Source organism: Balaenoptera musculus, chromosome 2 (genome assembly GCF_009873245.2).
Source record: "Balaenoptera musculus isolate JJ_BM4_2016_0621 chromosome 2, mBalMus1.pri.v3, whole genome shotgun sequence".
Classification (NCBI taxonomy): Eukaryota; Metazoa; Chordata; class Mammalia; order Artiodactyla; family Balaenopteridae; genus Balaenoptera; species Balaenoptera musculus.
In genome coordinates this window covers 101,172,381-101,190,592 of record NC_045786.1, presented here as the reverse complement: position 1 = coordinate 101,190,592, position 18,212 = coordinate 101,172,381, and positions in this window count along the sequence as shown.

Here is an 18,212-nt window from a genome sequence, read left to right as displayed (position 1 = left end):
TGGAACCATCTTACACAAAGCCCATTTAAATATACCAATTTTGATAAACTTTTACCTTAATTCTATCAACTTTTATACTTTTAACCTTAATTTCCATTAAGATCCCATCAACAAGCCTTGGTCTTACAAGGAGTTCAGAAACATTCCTTTTTATCCCAACCATTTTATCTTTTTTTGTATAAAAGTCTCTGGGGTCCCCAGTGAGATGCTGAGCCAAGGGTCTCAGTCCCTTTTCTTAATTTTTTTCACTTGATTAGTTGGCTTAAGAAATTGTTGATCAGGTATCTCACTGCAACTTTCTTCCATCCTTTTAAATATGTATATTTTATTTTTTATTTTTTAAAATTTTATTTATTTATTTATTTATTTATGGCTGTGTTGGGTCTTTGTTTCTGTGCGAGGGCTTTCTCTAGTTGCGGCAAGTGGGGGCCACTCCTCATCGCGGTGCGCAGGCCTCTCACTATCGCGCCTCTCTGGCTGCGGAGCACAGGCTCCAGACGCACAGGCTCAGCAATTGTGGCTCACGGGCCTAGTTGCTCCGTGGCATGTGGGATCTTCCCAGACCAGGCCTCGAACCCGTGTCCCCTGCATTGGCAGGCAGATTCTCAACCACTGCGCCACCAGGGAAGCCCTAAATATGTATATTTTAAACTGGGGTAAATAGAGCAGACTTGTTTGGGTCCCTTTAAAGTTGGTGTTGGGCTGCACTCCGTGGGCCTGCAAGCCTTGTAGTTGCCCAGCCTCGAGACCGAAGAAAGAGCCCCAAGACAGCGACAGAGACATCAGTGGTTTAATAGACAGGGGATCTTACATACCTGAAACAAGGTCCTGGAGTGACATCCCGCTGTGTGTGGCAGAGGGCAGGCAGGACACAGCAGCAGTCTCTGCTACTGAGGGGAGAAGGAGGCTACCATTTATAGGGGGAATTGACGTTGGGTTGGCTCATCAGTTACCAGGGCAACCAGCAGCTGGGGCATGCCCCTCACAGCCCCTCAGGTCAACGACCCTCACAAGGGCAGATGTTTCCCTTTAATAAACTAGCAGGTGGAGACTTTCTGGTCTAAAGGACAGGGGGTAAGCATGTTCACATGAGTAGGGTGCAGGTGGAGCAGAGACTGGTTGATCAGGGGCTGTACAAAGAGCAAGAGGACAGCCATGTTGAGTGGAGTGACCACACAGTTAGGGACCAATAAGGGGTCCCTTTGACCCATTCAACCTTAGGTAGCGTTGTATCAAAACTTTTTTGTTTTTAATCCTATTAACATCTGTTTTATTTATCCCATTTCTTAATAATCATTGAAAGATTTTTATCGTTTTAGGATGAGTCCCCTTAAAATTTCCACCTTGTTGGGAAGAAGCCTTTAGACTTTTCTTCAGTTTTTTCTTACTTCCCTGTTAATCAAGCTAATTAATATTAATTATTCTAATGTTTTTTATTAGCATCTATAAGACTTATTGAGGGGAAGCAGAGACCACAAATAAAGATTCTCAAACCATTTTTTTAAATTAAGATAGTTCTTAGGTTAACCATTTTATGTATGTATATATATTTTCCACCATCTAATCTGTTTTTTTCATACGTACCAATAAAACAGCTGTTTATAAGGAGAGCGCTTTAAAAATTTACCAATTTAGAAGTTTCTCCAATTTAAAGGATCCATCATCTGGCCATTGATGAGATATATCTTAATAGTGACTCAAACCCATAAGACACAAGAGGTGTCCCCACAGGAGAGTATGAAGAATGCCACCTATACAAGATCCAGAAAGTTTATTCCCCCAAATAGCCTAAGAATGTAAAGGCCTTCAGTGTATAGCTGATGCAATGAAGGTTAAGATGTCAAAAAGCCCCTGAGAGTCGACACAGTCAGAAAAAAGACTGCTCAGAATCCCAGTCTATTCAATTGGCTGACAAATGTACAAAATATGTGTATCTTCTGGATGGCAGAGACTAAGTTCTCAAAACACAACACACACACACACACACACACACACGCACACAATGCCTAAAGAAGATCATTTGGAATATTTACATCTCACAGGAGAGAAATGCAAGATCCACCTAGAAAGGCTTTTGTTTCTTTAAGGTCAGAATTCTGAAAAGATGTTTTATGGCCTGTTTTCTGTAACTTAACTGTGTATGCAATAAAAGAGCCCCATATTGACCATTTTTAGGGCAAGATTTCCTTTTATTCCCAATTAAGTAAGTACTTGTAAGTGTAAGTTTTTTTTTAAATTTTATTTTATTTATTTATTTATTTTTGGCGGCGTTGTGTCTTCGTTGCTGCGCACAGGCTTTCTGCATTTGCGGCAAGTGGGGGCTACTGTTCGTTGCAGTGCGCGGGCTTCTCGTTGCGGTGGCTTCTCGTTGCGGAGCAGGCTCTAGGCGTGAGGGCTTCAGTAGTTGTGGCACACAGGCTCAGTAGTTGTGGCTCGCGGGCTCTAGAGCGCAGGCTCAGTAGTTGTGGCACAGAGGCTTAGTTGCTCCGCGTCACGTGGGATCTTCCCAGACCAGGGCTTGAGCCCGTGTCCCCTGCATTGGCAGGTGGATTCTTAACCACTGTGCCACCAGGGAAGCCCGTAAGTGTAAGTTTTGTACGAACATAAACCTGGCTGAGTGTTCGTTGGAGGCAAAAATGTTAGTCCAGCCTCTCACCTAATCGCCCAGTCCAGATTGTTCACTGTCTCAACTGAACAACTCCCAGTGTCTTTCAACCGGGTTTCCCCAGTATCTTTCAACTGGGGAGCCAGGTACCTGTTAGACACTGCCAAAACTCAGGATCATTAAGCCAATAATTGGGAGATCTGAGAACCAGAAGAGACTCACCCAAATTCATCTCGACTCTCTGAGAAGGTGGATGGGCACAAGAGGCCTCCTCTGGTACCAAGCCTCCAGTTCTTGTAGAGTTCAGGTGAAGGAAAGAAGTCTCCCCTGGGTCCTTTCTTTGGTTTCCAAAACTGTTGGCTGAAAAAAAATGCACAACCTAAAAGTTGAGAATTATGTTTAATTTGGTGGACTTACTGAGGACTTAAGCTTGGGAGACAGCCCCTCAGATATCTCTGAGGGACTGTTCCGGAGAGATGAGGGAGAAGCCAGGATATAGAGGAGTTTTCACAACAAAAAAAACAGGTAGTTGGAACATCGAAAGATTACTATTAATTAAAGAAAACCAGATATATCAAGTTAATGAATTTAGCGCTTTTCTCTCTATGGGAAGATGCAAGACTCTGGGCTCATTGAAATCATTCATTTGATATGCATCTTAAGTATTGAATATCTAGGGCCAGTATCCTGTTTTTCTCCTTTCTGAGTTCCCCTCAGGGTACACCACTGGGGGCTGCAGCAGTGGCTGATGGTTTGATGGCAGTAACATCCTTTGTTTAGGGATATGGCAGGTGACATTCTTTGTCCACAAGTGGAATAACTGGATCAGTAGGTCTGCACATTTCAATGCGTTTCCCCCACATTCCCAGATCGTGCTCCCGAGAATCACACTTGCTTTTGGAGAGCATCTTTTCTCTGAATCTTCTACAACATAGGGTATTTTAATTTTATTTTGCCATTTTTAGATGTTGAAATAAACATTATTCTCATTTTTAAAAGCAAGAGTTGAGGCTGAAGGAGGCTCTCTATGGTATAGAATAGATGGTGGAGCCTGAATATATCCAGGCCAACTCTTCAATCCCATGTACTCTCAGTTACTCCTCCCCCAGGGATGCACTGTCACTTAAGGGCCATATTTCCTCTCAAGTAAAATAGATGACCTATATTACGTTGTTAAAAACTCCAACATGATGGTGGATACCATTAATTGAATATGACTACTAGTCATAGTAGGCGTTAACTAGGAGTAGTAGGAGTTTAAATAGGAATTAAAGAGTAATTCTGTTTAGTCATCTTTCGTTAGAGCCTTCTTCATGCATTGGGTTCAGTTTAATGCTATAATAAGTAAAATAAGACATTTAAAATAGTCTGTAGACAGGTCATAAAAATGACCAAAGAATTAGATGAAAGGACTTAGGAATGCAGGATACTAGGTATTGAATTAATTAGACAGGAGAATGGGCTAGGAGGAGCTCTGATCTTTGAAGATTTGATGGCCTGAGCTTGAACCAGAGGAAAGGGACTCTCAGTGAGCCTGGAGTGTCCAGTTGACAGCAGGAAGTACATTTTGCAAGTGAGACACTGGAAGAGGGTGTGTTATATTTCTTGGAAGTCTCAAAGAAAGGATCCCTTCACTGTTCCCCACCCTAATACTTCCCTATGACAATTGCTTTAAAGGCAGGGAGAGAAGAGAATGGCTTGTTTGACTCTGTGTACATGTAAGAGAATCATGGTACATCCTGATGTGGGCTTAGCGAGGCCGCTGTCTTGCAATTGGTGTCATCTGGATCTCTTTGCTAGCAGCCACCTTCCTTTTGTGTTCGTAGGTATTTCTGGTGGATGTAAGTGGGTGTGTGGGTGAGAAGGTAATGGGGTGACATGGACAGTTGAGGAAAAGGAAGGGCCTGGAGAGAGGTGGAACATGGGAGCTTCTCAACTCCCTGACTGTCCTCTTGTTTCACATCTGTCCATATGACTGGCTGGCACTTCTTGGGTCTTTATGGGATGAAGGTAAAAATCTAAAAAGGCTGAAAGAAAACTCCAAAAGGCCTTGTTTCAAGGTGGTGGGGTAGAGAGAGCACTGGCCTGAAAGTCTTGGGTTTGTTTCCAACTCAGTCACTCACTGTCTGTGTGGCCTTTGGGTCCACCATTTCACCTTTTTTTAAGTCTCAGGATTTTCTCTTTCTTTTTTTTCCACCTTGAACAACTACAACCGTAATAGTGTATTGAATGTTTACTATCAAATCAGGTGCTGTACAATGAAGGGATTTGAATATATCAGGGCCTTTAATTTGGAGTTCGTGGACAAGATTCAGGGGGTCTGTGAACGTGTAAAGCATTTTTCTGGGGAAAGAATTGAAATGTTCATCACATTTCATGGAAAAAAAACACAAAAATTTCAAAACCAGTGGGCTGAATGAGCTCTAATCTCCTCCCAGCCTGACTCCTGGCGTCTTCTCTTCTAGAAGGGATGCGGCTGCACTTGGCAAACAATTCCCTCCATGCACCTGAGTCTGCTCTAGGGAAAAGCTGGGTATGTGCTGGTTGTGGGCACAGACTTGTGAGGAGCCTGGCAATAGACGTGTCGGCAAATGTGGCAGAAACTGGTCTTCGGTGCCACACAGACTGGATTTAAACTTCACTTTGTCGCTTACCAACTAGGTAACTTTAGACACGTTAAGTCTTCCTGAGCCTCGGTTTCCTACCTGTAAAATGGGGATAATACTATACCTTCAATGCTGTTAATTTAGTAAGATGTTTAGAGGAATACCTGGCAAATAGCAAGCATTATTTGTTTGCTCTTACTATTTTTAAATAAATTTATTTATTTTATTTTATTTATTTTTGGCTGCATTGGGTCTTTGTCGCTGCACGCGGGCTTTCTCTAGTTGTGGTGAGCGGGGGCTACTCTTTATTGCGGTGCGCGAGCTTCTCATTGCAGTGGCTTCTCTTGTTGCAGAGCACAGGCTCTAGGTGCGCGAGCTTCAGTAGTTGTGGCGCGTGGGCTCAGTAGTTGTGGCTCACGGGCTCTAGAGCGCAGGCTCAGTAGTTGTGGCGCATGGGCTTAGTTGCTCCGCGGCATGTGGGATCTTCCCGGACCAGTGCTCGAACCCGTGTCCCCTGCATTGGCAGGCGGATTCTTAACCACTGCGCCACCAGGGAAGCCCTGCTCTTACTATTGAAGATGAATATAGATGAGTGTAAGTGAAAACGTTTTGGAGAGATGGTGTGTGTGTGTGTTTGCGTTGGGTGTGGGGGGCAGAGTATACAGGAGACTCTACTTGGGTAGTAGGATATGAATTTTCAAACCATTTTGTGTGAAATTTGAATTCATTCTCTTTTTTTCTTTGTATCAGAAGTCCCTTCAACAAACACCTGAAATGTTTGTTCTGTCCTGGCAGAGTAGAACAGGGTAGAACTCCATTTCCCATCACTACCTTGCTCCCAGGATTGGCATGAGTCAGGCCCAGATACTTGGGGCCTGATCCTGGTGTTTGATAGTAATTTTCCTATCCTGGACATCCTCAGACAAGCCCATCGAAGACAGTACTTGGTGAGTTCCATGATTCAGGACCCTATGGCTAGACTGCACCAGAGACCTCATCAGCCCATCCTTGGCTGGGAGCCTGGCATCATCTGCAGCAGGAGCTCTGGAGCCAACTGTCCAGGCACCATGAGCAGAAATGACGTCTGCCCGTGTCTCACAGGTGCCCTGTGAGGTCACCGTTTGGCTTTTGCGAACCTTGGTGGAGTGGGGGAAGCCGTCCCTGTGCCTACACTTTGGGGCGTCCCAGAGTGGCTGGAACGCTCCCAGCTGGGACGGCTAGGATGGCGCCTCGGCTTCACTTGCTGGCCACAGCGTACTCTGTGAATCCTCTGTCTAAACCACGCTGACAGCCCTCCCTTGGTTCCATTTAGACGTGGAGAGAAAGCATCCTTGTCTTTGATCCTGTCCTCTGTTCCTCTGTATATTCTATGATTGGCCAGCGGCATTTCTTTGTGCAGGACAAATTTTACCAATGATTTCCTGGAAACGATTGGGGGACCCTGTCTCAGTCCATTCTGGGTGCTATAACAAAATAACACAGACTGGGTAGCTTATAAACAACTGACATTTATTTCTCACAGTTCTGGAGGCTGGAAGTGTGAGATCAGGGTGCCAGCATGGTGTGGGAGGGCCCTGTAATGGGTCGGGTCGCAGAATTCTCACTGTATCTCACGTGGTAGGAGGGGCTGGGAGCTCTCCGGGAATCTCTTCTATGAACACTAATTATCTTCATGATGGCTCCACTCTCACAACTTAATTACCTGCCAGAGGCCCCACCTCCTAATACCATCACTTTTAGGGCTTAGGATTTCAACATATGAATTTTGGGGGAGCACAAACGTTCAGACCATAGCAGGCCATCTCTTTCTTTTTCTTGTCAAGAAGTTCTCTTCAGCACTCATGAATCCTTGTAATCTCATTCCAGGGAGGGGTGGGCCTGGAATTAGAAGCTTTGGCCCTTTAGAGATTCAAAGTGAAGAAGACAACAGAGTTAAAAAGGAAACCATGAGAAGAAAATTAGATTTCATACTGAGATATAGTTTAGATACAGTGAAATTCACTCCTTTAAAATATACAGATTACATTTTTTTAAAATTAATTAATTAATTAATTATTTTTAGGCTGTGTTGGGTCTTCGTTTCTGTGCGAGGGCTTTCTCTATTTGTGGCAAGCGGGGGCCACTCTTCATTGCGGTACGCGGGCCTCTCACTGTCGCGGCCTCTCTTGTTGTGGAGCACAGGCTCCACACGCGCAGGCTCAGTAGTTGTGGCTTACGGGCCTAGTTGCTCCGCGGCATGTGGGATCTTCCCAGACCAGGGCTCAAACCCGTGTCCCCTGCATTAGCAGGCAGATTCTCAACCACTGTGCCACCAGGGAAGCCCCAGATTAATGTATTTTAACAGATGTATATAGTTGTGTTATTACAACCGCAATTAAGATATAGAAGAGTTCCATAACCCCCCAATTTTTCCTCCTCTTTGGAATCAGTTCCCTTTCCCTATCCTCAGCCCTCGGTAACCATTGATCCTATTTCTGTCCCCTTTGCCTTTTCCAGACTGTCACACCAATAGAATCATGCAGTATATAGCCTTTAGTGTCTGGCTTATTCCACTTAGCAAATGCTTTTGAGATTAGTCCATGTTGCTGCCTGTATCATTAGTTGTTCCTTTTTACTACTGAGTAGTATTCCATGGTATGGGTATCCCATCGATTTATTTATCTGTTCACCAGTTGATGGACATTTGGGTTTTTTCCAGTTTGGGGCTATTTTGAATAAAGTTGCTATGGACATTTGCATACAAGTCTTTGAGTAGACATACGTTTTCATTTCCTTTGGGTAAATATCTAAAAGTGGGATTGCTGGATTGTATGGTAAGTGTATGTTTATCTTTATAAGAGACTGTCAAACTGTTTTCCAAAGTGGTTGTATCATTTTGCATTCCTACTAGCAATGTAAGAGCTCCAGGGCTTCCCTGGTGGTGCAGTGATTAAGAATCCGCCTGCCAATGTAGGAGACACAGGTTTGAGCCCTGGTCCGGGAAGATCCCACATGCCGCGGAGCAACTAAGCCCGTGTGCCACAACTACTGAGCCTGTGTGCCACAACTACTGAGCCTGTGTGCCCCAACTACTGAAGCCCACGTGCCTAGAACCCGTGCTCCGCAACAAGAGAAGCCACAGCAATAAGCCTGCGCACCACAGCAAAGAGTAGCCCCGGCTCGCTGCAACTAGAGAAGAGCCCGCGTGCAGCAACAAAGACCCAATGCAGCCAAAAATAAATAAAATTAAATCAATCAAAAAAAAAAAAAAAGAGCTTCAGTCATCCACAGACTCTTTAAGGATCCTTCACATACATATATTCTACTTTTCCTGCCATAATATGTCCTTTGGGGAGGATCCTGTCTCCTGTGAATGCTTCAGAAAAGGTTTTGTAATCTGTTTCAGTTACAGTGTTTAGCACAACAGACTCCACCATCAAGAGACTCTCCTGTTTAGAAATAAAGACTATCCACTCCCAATCCTCGTTATCTCTGACCGTTATTCATCACTCCTCTGAATTTTCTCCACCCTCTTCATTAGGATGACCAAAATTAAAAACTTTGGCTAGCTAACTAATTATTAGCGTCAAGGAGTTTTATCTTTGATATTAAAGAAAGAGCAAAATGCATTTCTGGGCTTCTCCTACTCATTCTTCAGTTTTTCTTTATCTGTTCTCTCTGGACTTTAATTTTATAAACAAACACATTTCCCTTCAGTTTGACTTTTTGGAAGCGCTTCCTTTCCTTCAGCTCCTCGGCAGTGTATCTCTCCATTGTCCCCTGTGTTCTTTGCCTTCGGGATTGGTGGCTGCACCTGCCTGCATGGCTGCTTGCATGGGGACAGCCAGGCCCTGGCTTATTCTTGGCCTTCTGGGATGCAGAGCGTTTTTGCTTCTTTTTCCACCCTCTTAGAAGGGAAAGCGAGAAAATTACACGATGCTCTGACTGCGTGTGTCCAGGAAAGGCCCTGTGAGCATGAAAGCCCTGGGTTTTTATTTTCATTCTATTCCACTTGAATAGAGGCACTCAGCTCTTTTCTAGACTAGAGCTGGCTATTTTGCATAAAACAAAGAAGTTATACATTAGCATGGGGTAACTGGCTTTTCTCAGTAGCTATCTAGCAATGACTAGAGACAATGGTTTAATTATAAGCCGCCCACAGTTAAAAGACTCATAACCCACACACAATACCTTATCAAAATTTCACCATTCCTTTGGAAAGAGGTTTAAACTGGTTTGCAGATCCAATGAAGAGCCTACTTTGTCCTTTCCATTTCCTCGCTGCTCCCAAAGCATCTCAAGCCTACTTTAACCTCTGGCTTTTGCCAAAGCTTTTCCCACAGCCTGGGGTGCCTTCCCTCCTTTCTTTTGCTTATCTATTATTTACTTCTCTTTCAAAGCTCTTTTCAGGCACTTCCTCCTTTAAGAAGGTTTTTGGGTTTTTTGCATCTTTACAATTTCAGTCCACCGAGCTCCATGAACATTCATTTCTAGTACACATAATTTAACTCAGATTATTCTTCAGTTGTATGAGTTGGTGGTCTTGTCTTTTTTTGCAGAAATGAGCTATTGGAGAGTAGAGACCACATCTTACTTATTTTTGCATTTTAGCCCCTAACACAGATCCCAGCAGCATAAAATTCTGTTGAACCAACGAGTGATTGAATGTTAGGCATATGGCAGGTACTCAATAAATAATTGTTGAGTGATTGATTAAGGGGCCGTTGTAGGAAATGCTCCGTAACCGCATTCACAGCATCACCGTTTTAATGCTGTTTTGTACTGTCTGCAGAAGTTCAGTTAGAAACTACCTACCCTCATGTCTTCCTCTAGCATTGACTCCTTTCCTCTCCCTCCAGTGAGTTGGATAGCAAAGGGGTAGATGACCTAAACAGTAGAGGATACGGAGGATTAGAAGGAATAAACAGACAACTGGAAAATATTTTTAAAATATTTTATAATCTTGGTTATGAATTGTATTCAGCTCCACAGGTTGGGAATTATATTTCATAATGATTACATGAAAAATGCGGGACACGAGCCACAGCTACTGAAGCCCACGTGCCTAGAGCCCGTGCTCCGCAACAAGAGAAGCCACCGCAATAAGCCCGCTCACCACAACGAAGAATAGCCCCTGCTCGCCGCAACTAGAGAAAGCCTGCGCACAGCAACGAAGACCCAATGCAGCCAAAAATAAATAAATAAATAAATAAATTTATTAAAAAAGAAAAGAAAAATGCGGGACAAATACTGACTGAGAGGCATGGTCTTGTTCACATGTAAAACCACTGAGCACAGTGCCTATTTCTAAGGATGGCAGGGCATTTTGAAGTGAGGATCCCATGCACCCTCTGGAGGAAGGCACTCTTCACCCAAAGAGAAGGTTTCACCCGGAGGTAATCCACAGAGTCAAGATTCAGGATTGTGTTCGGGAGGAGGACCCGGATTAGCACCTCAGTGTGCCTTCTCCATGGCCAATTCTCTCTTTCCCCCTCTCTCCAGCGTTACTCCAAGGCAGACAATTGTGAGCAACACAGGGAGGGAGGAGAGCCGCTCTGCACTCCTTGGGCTCCTACCTCAGCCTCCTAAGGAGCAGCCTTCTGGCAGGGAAAGAGCCTTCCAGACTGAGGAGCTAGCAGGATCTTTACTTGAGATTTTTCTCTCCAAGTTGTTCAGGTGATTAAGGCTCAGGTATAATTTTAAGTCAACTCTGTTCTCCAGGGAACAAGCGAAGAATGATTTCACTCAATTGTTAAAACTTTGTAATGTGATTTGAGAACCATAAGGGACAAGGTAGGTAGTGGCAGATAAATACAGATGAAGGGGGACCTTGTTATCCTATCTGTAGGCAGCAAGAGGATGATGAAATAACAATATTGAATGAATGGATATATGTACAGCATGATGCTCCACCATTCATTAAATATTTACTGAGTACCAACTATATGTTAGACCTAAAACAAGTCCTTGTCTTCAAGAAGCTTACAGTGAAGTGGGGAAGGAAGGATTCATTTCATTTTACTTTATTTTATTTATTTTTGATCAATATTTTAAAATTGAAGGATAGTTGATTTAAATTTCTGCTGTACAGCAAAGTGATTCAGTTTTATATATATATATATATATATATATATACATACACATATATATATATACATTCTTTTTAAAAACATTTTTTTCCATTATGGTTTATCATAGGATATTGAATATAGTTCTCTGTGTTATACAGTAGGACCTTGTTGTGTATCCATTCTATATATAAAAGCTTACATCTGCTAAGCCCAACCTCCCAATCCATCCCTCCCCCAACCCCTTTCCCCTTGACAACCATCAGTCTGTTCTCTATGTCCGTGATTCTGTTTCTGTTTCATAGATAGGTTGTTTTTGTCATATTTTAGATTTCACAGGTAAGTGATATCATATGGTATTGTCTTTCTCTTCCTGAGTTACTTCACTTAGTATGATGATCTCTAGTTGCATCCATGTTGCTGCAAATGGCATTATTTCATTCTTTTTTATGGCTGAGTAGTATTCCATTGTATATATGTACCACATCTTCTTTATCCATTCATCTGTCAGTGGACATTTACGTTGTTTCCATGTCCTGGCTGTTGTGAACGGTGCTGCTATGAACATAAGGGTGCATGTATCTTTTTGAATTAGAGTTTTGTCTTGAGTGGGATTGCTGGATTATATGGTAACTCTATTTTTACTTTTCTGAGGAAACTCCATACTATTTTCCACAGTGGCTGTACCAACTTACATTCCCACCAACAGTGTAGGAGGGTTCCCTTTTCTCTACACCCTTTCCAGCATTTGTTATTTGTAGAGTTTTAAACGATGGCCGTTCTGACTGGTGTGAGGCAGTACCTCATTGTAGTTTTGATTTGCATTTCTCTAATAATTAGCAATGTTGAAGATCTTTTCATGTGCCTATTGGTCATCTGTATGTCTTCTTTGGAGAAATGTCTATTTAGGTCTTTGCCCATTTTTTGATTGGGTTTTTTGTTGTTGAGTTGTATGAGCTGTTTGTATATTTTGGAAATTAAACCCTTGTTAGTCACATCGTTTGCAAATATTTTCTCCCATTCTGTAGGTTGTCTTTTCATTTTGTTTATTGTTTCCTTTGCTGTGCAAAAGCTTTTAAGTTTGATTAGGTCCCATTTGTTCATTTTTGTTTTTATTTCTATTGCCTTGGGAGACTGACCTAAGAAAAGATTGGTATGATTTATGTCAGAGGACGTTCTGCCTATGATCTCTGCTAGGAGTTTTATGGTGTCATGTTTTATGTTTAAGTCCTTTTGAGTTTATTTTTGTGTATGGTGAGAGGGAGTGTTCTAGGAAGGATTCATTTTAAATTTGAAGTGTGTCAGTGTAACAAATAGGTGTTGGGGTAGAAAAATTGAGGGCAAGAGGATCTATGCAAATAGAATGGTCAGGGAAGACTTCTCTGGGGAGTGACATTTATGGTGACACCTGGTGAATGAACTGAGCTCATCACAGTCAAGGCTGGGGGAAAAGCAACTCTCCAGAGGAAAGAACAAGGGCAAAGGCTCCATGTTGGGGAAGAGCTGGTATATCCCAGTACCAGAAGGAGGTCAGTGTGTTTGGAGGGTGGTGGAGGAAGGGCAAAGGCAGGAGCTGCTGCTGGACAGCTAGACCTGGGCCAGACAAGGCAATTTGCAATCAACTGGGTCTCTCTTAGAAAATCAAATGCTCTTGAAATCACCAAAGGACAGTGGGGGTTAAGGTAAGGCATTTGAGTTTTATTTGAAGATTAAAGGGAAGCTACTAATGAGTTTTAGGGAAGTGACCTGACCCCATTTATGTTTGATAAAGATCACTCTGGCTGCTGTGGGAGGATGGGCTGGAGGTGGGCAAAAGAGGGCTCAGGGATGTGGGTGAGGAGACCATCACAAGTCATCCACGACAGATGCTGGAGACCTGAACCAGGTGGGAGCAGTGGAGATGGAGAGAAGAAGTTGATACTAAGATTTGTTTTCAAGAAAAAAATGATAGAGGTTAAATGTATATGTTCCTTTTCAAAAGTGACAGAGGTGCTATAAACTTGAAAGTCTCCATGAATCACTGAAGGCAGCCCCTATGCCATGTCTTCTCCCACAAAGGGACCAATGGGCACCTTGGAATCAGATTGGGAGTTTCCTTTAGAAAGGGAAATGACCATGGACTCACTAAAGGGCGTTCCTTTCAGAAGACTCCTTCTGAAGTCATCCTCTCTAAAGGAGAGTAGGTGAGTGGCTTCTCCTGGTTCTGTGAGCATGGCAGAGCAGCTCCTGTGGCCAGAGAAAGCCTTCCAATCTCTTTGAAAGGCGATGTTGGAAGTCACTGGTGTGTGTTGAAATGGTGAAAGGCTGAGTGGATACGTGTGTGCGTGCACACACGCGCTTGTGTGAGACCAGCCTGTCTGCTATACCCCCTTTCTGTGTAAGGACTGGATTTCAGGGACCCTTTAGGAGAGAAACAGGTAGGCCCAATAACAGATACTAGAATTGATGTCAATACAGAAAATGGGGATTTGCATAATTAACTGAAAAAATAAAAAAATATGACCACATGTAGCCACATATCTCCATGGGTTTGTGGAGCAGTTGATATATTGGCTACAAATAGATAGATGGCTGGCTGGATGGCTGAATGAATGAATGAATGAGTTTATTTCACAGCAAGGGAATTTGGAATAGTTTGTTTTGTGGTCTGAACAAAGCTAGATACTATATCTAGCTTACACCACATATCTGTAATTTACCTTCTACTATAGAAGGGCTTAGACCCTTTACATCTGCAATGTGAATATTCTGAGATTCCTAAAATAGTGTAACTCTCAAGTATCTAATGCAATGTTGGAGAAAGATAAAGGGAGAGTGCTAAAGGAAGTAAGTTGGGCACTGAGACCAGAAGTCTGCAGCGTGGTGTAATAATAAAATGGGAAGGAACATTACCATTTATAGTCCCTATTGCTCTATAAAAAGGCAACATCCTAAGAATGTTGTTTGTTGAGCAGCGTGTGGGAATTTAAGACTGGAGAAGCTGGGACAGGGCTAAATTCTCTTTTTAAGAAAGATGTCGGTAGCATCATAATGGGGTAGGTAGGGAGGAACCCAGAGGCAGAGAATGCTGGAACCAGTTGGCAGAGGCATGGAAATGTGGAGAGGGCATGAGAAGATTGGAGATGAGAACTGAGACAGCCAATGGAGATTTCTGTCCTGCTGTGGTGTGACCCCTGATTCAGGCTTGGTCCTAGGCAAAGCTGTTAAGTTGGCCAAAGCTGTCTTCCCACCTCTCTTCCTCTCTGAGTCTACATCCCCCCTGGCAGCTCTTTCCCTGCCACATGCTTCCACGCTGTCCTCAAGGTGAGCAGATCTGTACACTGGAAGTGCACTCGGCCTGGAACTGGAAGGTCTGGATTCCCGTTCTGACCCTGCCTCTCACCAGCAGTGGTGTGACCTTAGGCATGTCCCCTTAACCTCTGAGATTCTCAGCTTCCCCTGTTGAAAAATGGAGATCAAAATATTAGGTACTGCATCTCAAACAACTGTTTGAGGCTCAACTGATATGATGCTTGCTAAGTGCTTTTTAAATATTATAATCTCTCTACTTATTATAAAGGCCTATTGCCCCTCCACCCTCGCCAAATAAACTATACATTACTCAAAATGAAATACCTGCATTTTCCTCTTATCTGTCATCCTCACATCCTTTAGTGTGAAGTCCTCAGCCAGCTTTTGGCAGAATTATATGTAATTCTCAGCAGGTTGTGTGCCATTATTAATTTTGGCTCGAAGTGCTTCTCATGGGGATTTTAATTGTATTTTATTTTAAATTTTTTATTAAACATTAAATAAATACGTGTATTTATAATCTACACGTAAGATAAAAGGACAACCATAAAATGAACACACATGTACCTACCACCCAGCTTAAGAAATAGGACATCAACACTGTTGATTGTCTGTATGTACCCTCTCCAACTCCATCTTCTTTCCCCACTTGAACTAACTGCGTCCTGAATTTTTTGAGCTTATCTTTCCCTAGCTTTCCTTTATAGTTTTACTATATGTGTATATGTTCCTAAACAATATATTTTTATCTTTGCACATTTTTGAACTTTATATAAATGGCATCAAATTGTGTATATTCTTTTGTTACTGCAATATTATGTTTCCGACAGTCATCCATGTTAAAGTATGTGGTTATCATTCATTCATTTTCACTGCCATATAGTATTCCACTATGTAACATTGCTTTTTCCATTACTTTGTGGAGGGACATTTGGATTGTTTTCAGTTTCTTCCCCCCAATTTCTAGCAGTGTGGCTATGAATGTTTTTGAACATGTCTCTTGGACACACATGCAAGAGTTTCTCCAGGGCACGTGCTAGATTTAGTGGTTTTAGTAGGTTGTGGGTTATGCAGATCTTCAACTTCATTAGATAATATGAAATTGTACCAATTTATGATTTCACCAGCAATTTATGAGAAGTGACATCATGATAATAATGTGTCTTGCAATTCATCAATATATTTCTCCTTTTATTATTAAAGTCTTTATTTTTTCTCAGTACAGTTTTATTGTTTTCAGACTTGCATATTCAAGTCTTAAAAATCTTTTGTTAAATTCACCCCTAAGTATTCCATATTTTTTGGTGTTGTTATAAATGTTTTTTTAAAAAATTCAATTTCTGATTGTTTATTGCTAGCATATAGGTTAGCGTATAGGCTTCTCTATAAGAATCTTGTATTCTACAACCTTACTACACTTATTCATTAATTCTGGGAAGATTTTTGGGTAGATTCCTTAGGATTTTCTACATAGATGATTATATCATTTGCAAACAAAGACAATTTTACCTCCTCCCACCCCCCAAACTGTGTACCCTTTTTTTCTTTTTATTGAGGTACAATTGACAAATAAAATTGTAAGGTATTTAAAGTGTACGATGTGATGATTTGATAGATGTATATATTGTTAAAGGATAACCCCAGAGTTAATTAACATATCCATCACATTACATAATTACCTTTTTATTTTGGTGAGAACATTTAAGTTCTACTCACTTAGCAACTTTCAATTATACAGTACAGCATTATCAACTATACTCACCACATTACACATTAGATCCTCATACCTTATTCATCTTATAATTGAAAGTTTGTACCCTTTTACCAACCTCTCCCTATTTTCTCCACCCCAGCCCCTGGCAACCACTTTTCTACTATCTGTTTCTGTTAGTTCAACTTTTTGTTGTTGTTGTTCCACATATAAGTGATATCGTGCAGTGTTTGTCTTTCTCTGTCTGGCTTATTTTACTTAGCATAATGCCCTCCAGGTTCATCCATGCTGTCACAAATGTCAGGATTTCCTTCTTTTTTTACAGGATGAATGATATCCCATTATTTATATATACCACATTTTCTTTATTCATTTATCTGTCAGTGGACTCTTAGGTTATTTCCATACCTTGGCTATTGTGAGTAATGCCGCAATGAACATGGGAATACAGATAACTCTTTGAAAAAATGATTCTGTTTCCTTTGGTTGTATATCCAGAAGTGGGATTGCTGGATCTTACGATACTTCTATTTTTAATTTCTTAAGGAATCGCCATACTGTTTTCTATGGTGATAGTACCAGTTACATTCCCACCAACAGTTCATGAGGGTTTTCTCTTCTCCACAACTTTGTCCACGTTCGTTATCTCTTTTCTTTTTAGTAATAGGCATCTTAACAGGTGTAAAGTGATATCTCATTGTGGTTTTGATTTGCATTTCCCTGAGGTTTAATGATGTGAATCACCTTTTCATTTGCCTGTTGGCCATTTGTATGTCTTCTTTGGAAAAATGTCTATTCGGGCTCTTTGCCCATTTTTAAATTGGGTTGTTTATTTTTTTTGCTATTGAGTGTTTGTGTTCCTTGTATATTTTGGATATTAACCCCTTATCAGATATATGGCTTGCAAATACTTTCTCCCATTCCATAGGTTGACTTTTCACTTTGTTGATGGTTTCATTTGCTATGCAGACACTTTTAAGTTTGATGTAGTCTCACTTGTTTATTTTGCTTTTGTTGCCTTTGCTTTTGGTGTCATATCCAAAAATCATGGCCAAGACCAGTGTCAAGGATCTTACTCCTTATGTTTTCTTCTAGGAGTTTTAAGGACTCAGGTCTATGTTCAATCCATTTTGAGTTGATTTTTTGTGAGTAGTATAAGATAGGGGTCCAGTTTCAGTCTTTGGCATGTGGATATCCAGTTTTCTCAACACCTGTTGAAGACACTATCCTTTACCCGTTGTATATTCTTGGCTTCTTTGTTAAAAATTAATTGACCATATATGCATAAGTTTATTTCTGGGCTCTCTGTTCTGTTACACTGAGTTTTTATGCCAATACCATATTGTTTTGATTACTATAGCTTTGTAATATAGTTTGAAATCAGGAAATGTGATGTCTCCAGCTTTGTTGTTCTTTCTCAAGATTGCTGTGGCTATTCAGGGTCTTTTGTGGGTCCATACAAATTTTAGGATTGTTTTGATAAGGATTGCATTAAATTTTTAGATTGCTTTGGGTAGTATGGACATTTTAACAATATTAATTCTTCTAATCCATGAACACAGGATATCTTTCCATGTATTTGTGTCCCCTTCAATTTCTTTCATTAATGTCTTATAGTTTTCAATGTACAGATCTTTTACCTCCCTGGTAAAATATATTCCTAAGTATTTTATTATTTTTGATACTATTGTAAATAGGATTGTTGTCTCAATTTCTCTTTCTGATAGTTTGTTATTAGTGTATAGAAATGCAACCTATTTTTGTGTGGTGATTTTGCATTGTGCAACTTTACTGAATTCATTTATTAGTTCTAACAGTTTTTTAGAGGAGTCTTTAGGGTTTTCTATATATAATATGTCATCAGCAAATAAAGACAACCTTACTTCTTCCTTTGCGATTTGGAGTCTTTTTATTTCTTTTTCTTGCCTAATTTCTCTGGCTAGGATTTTCAG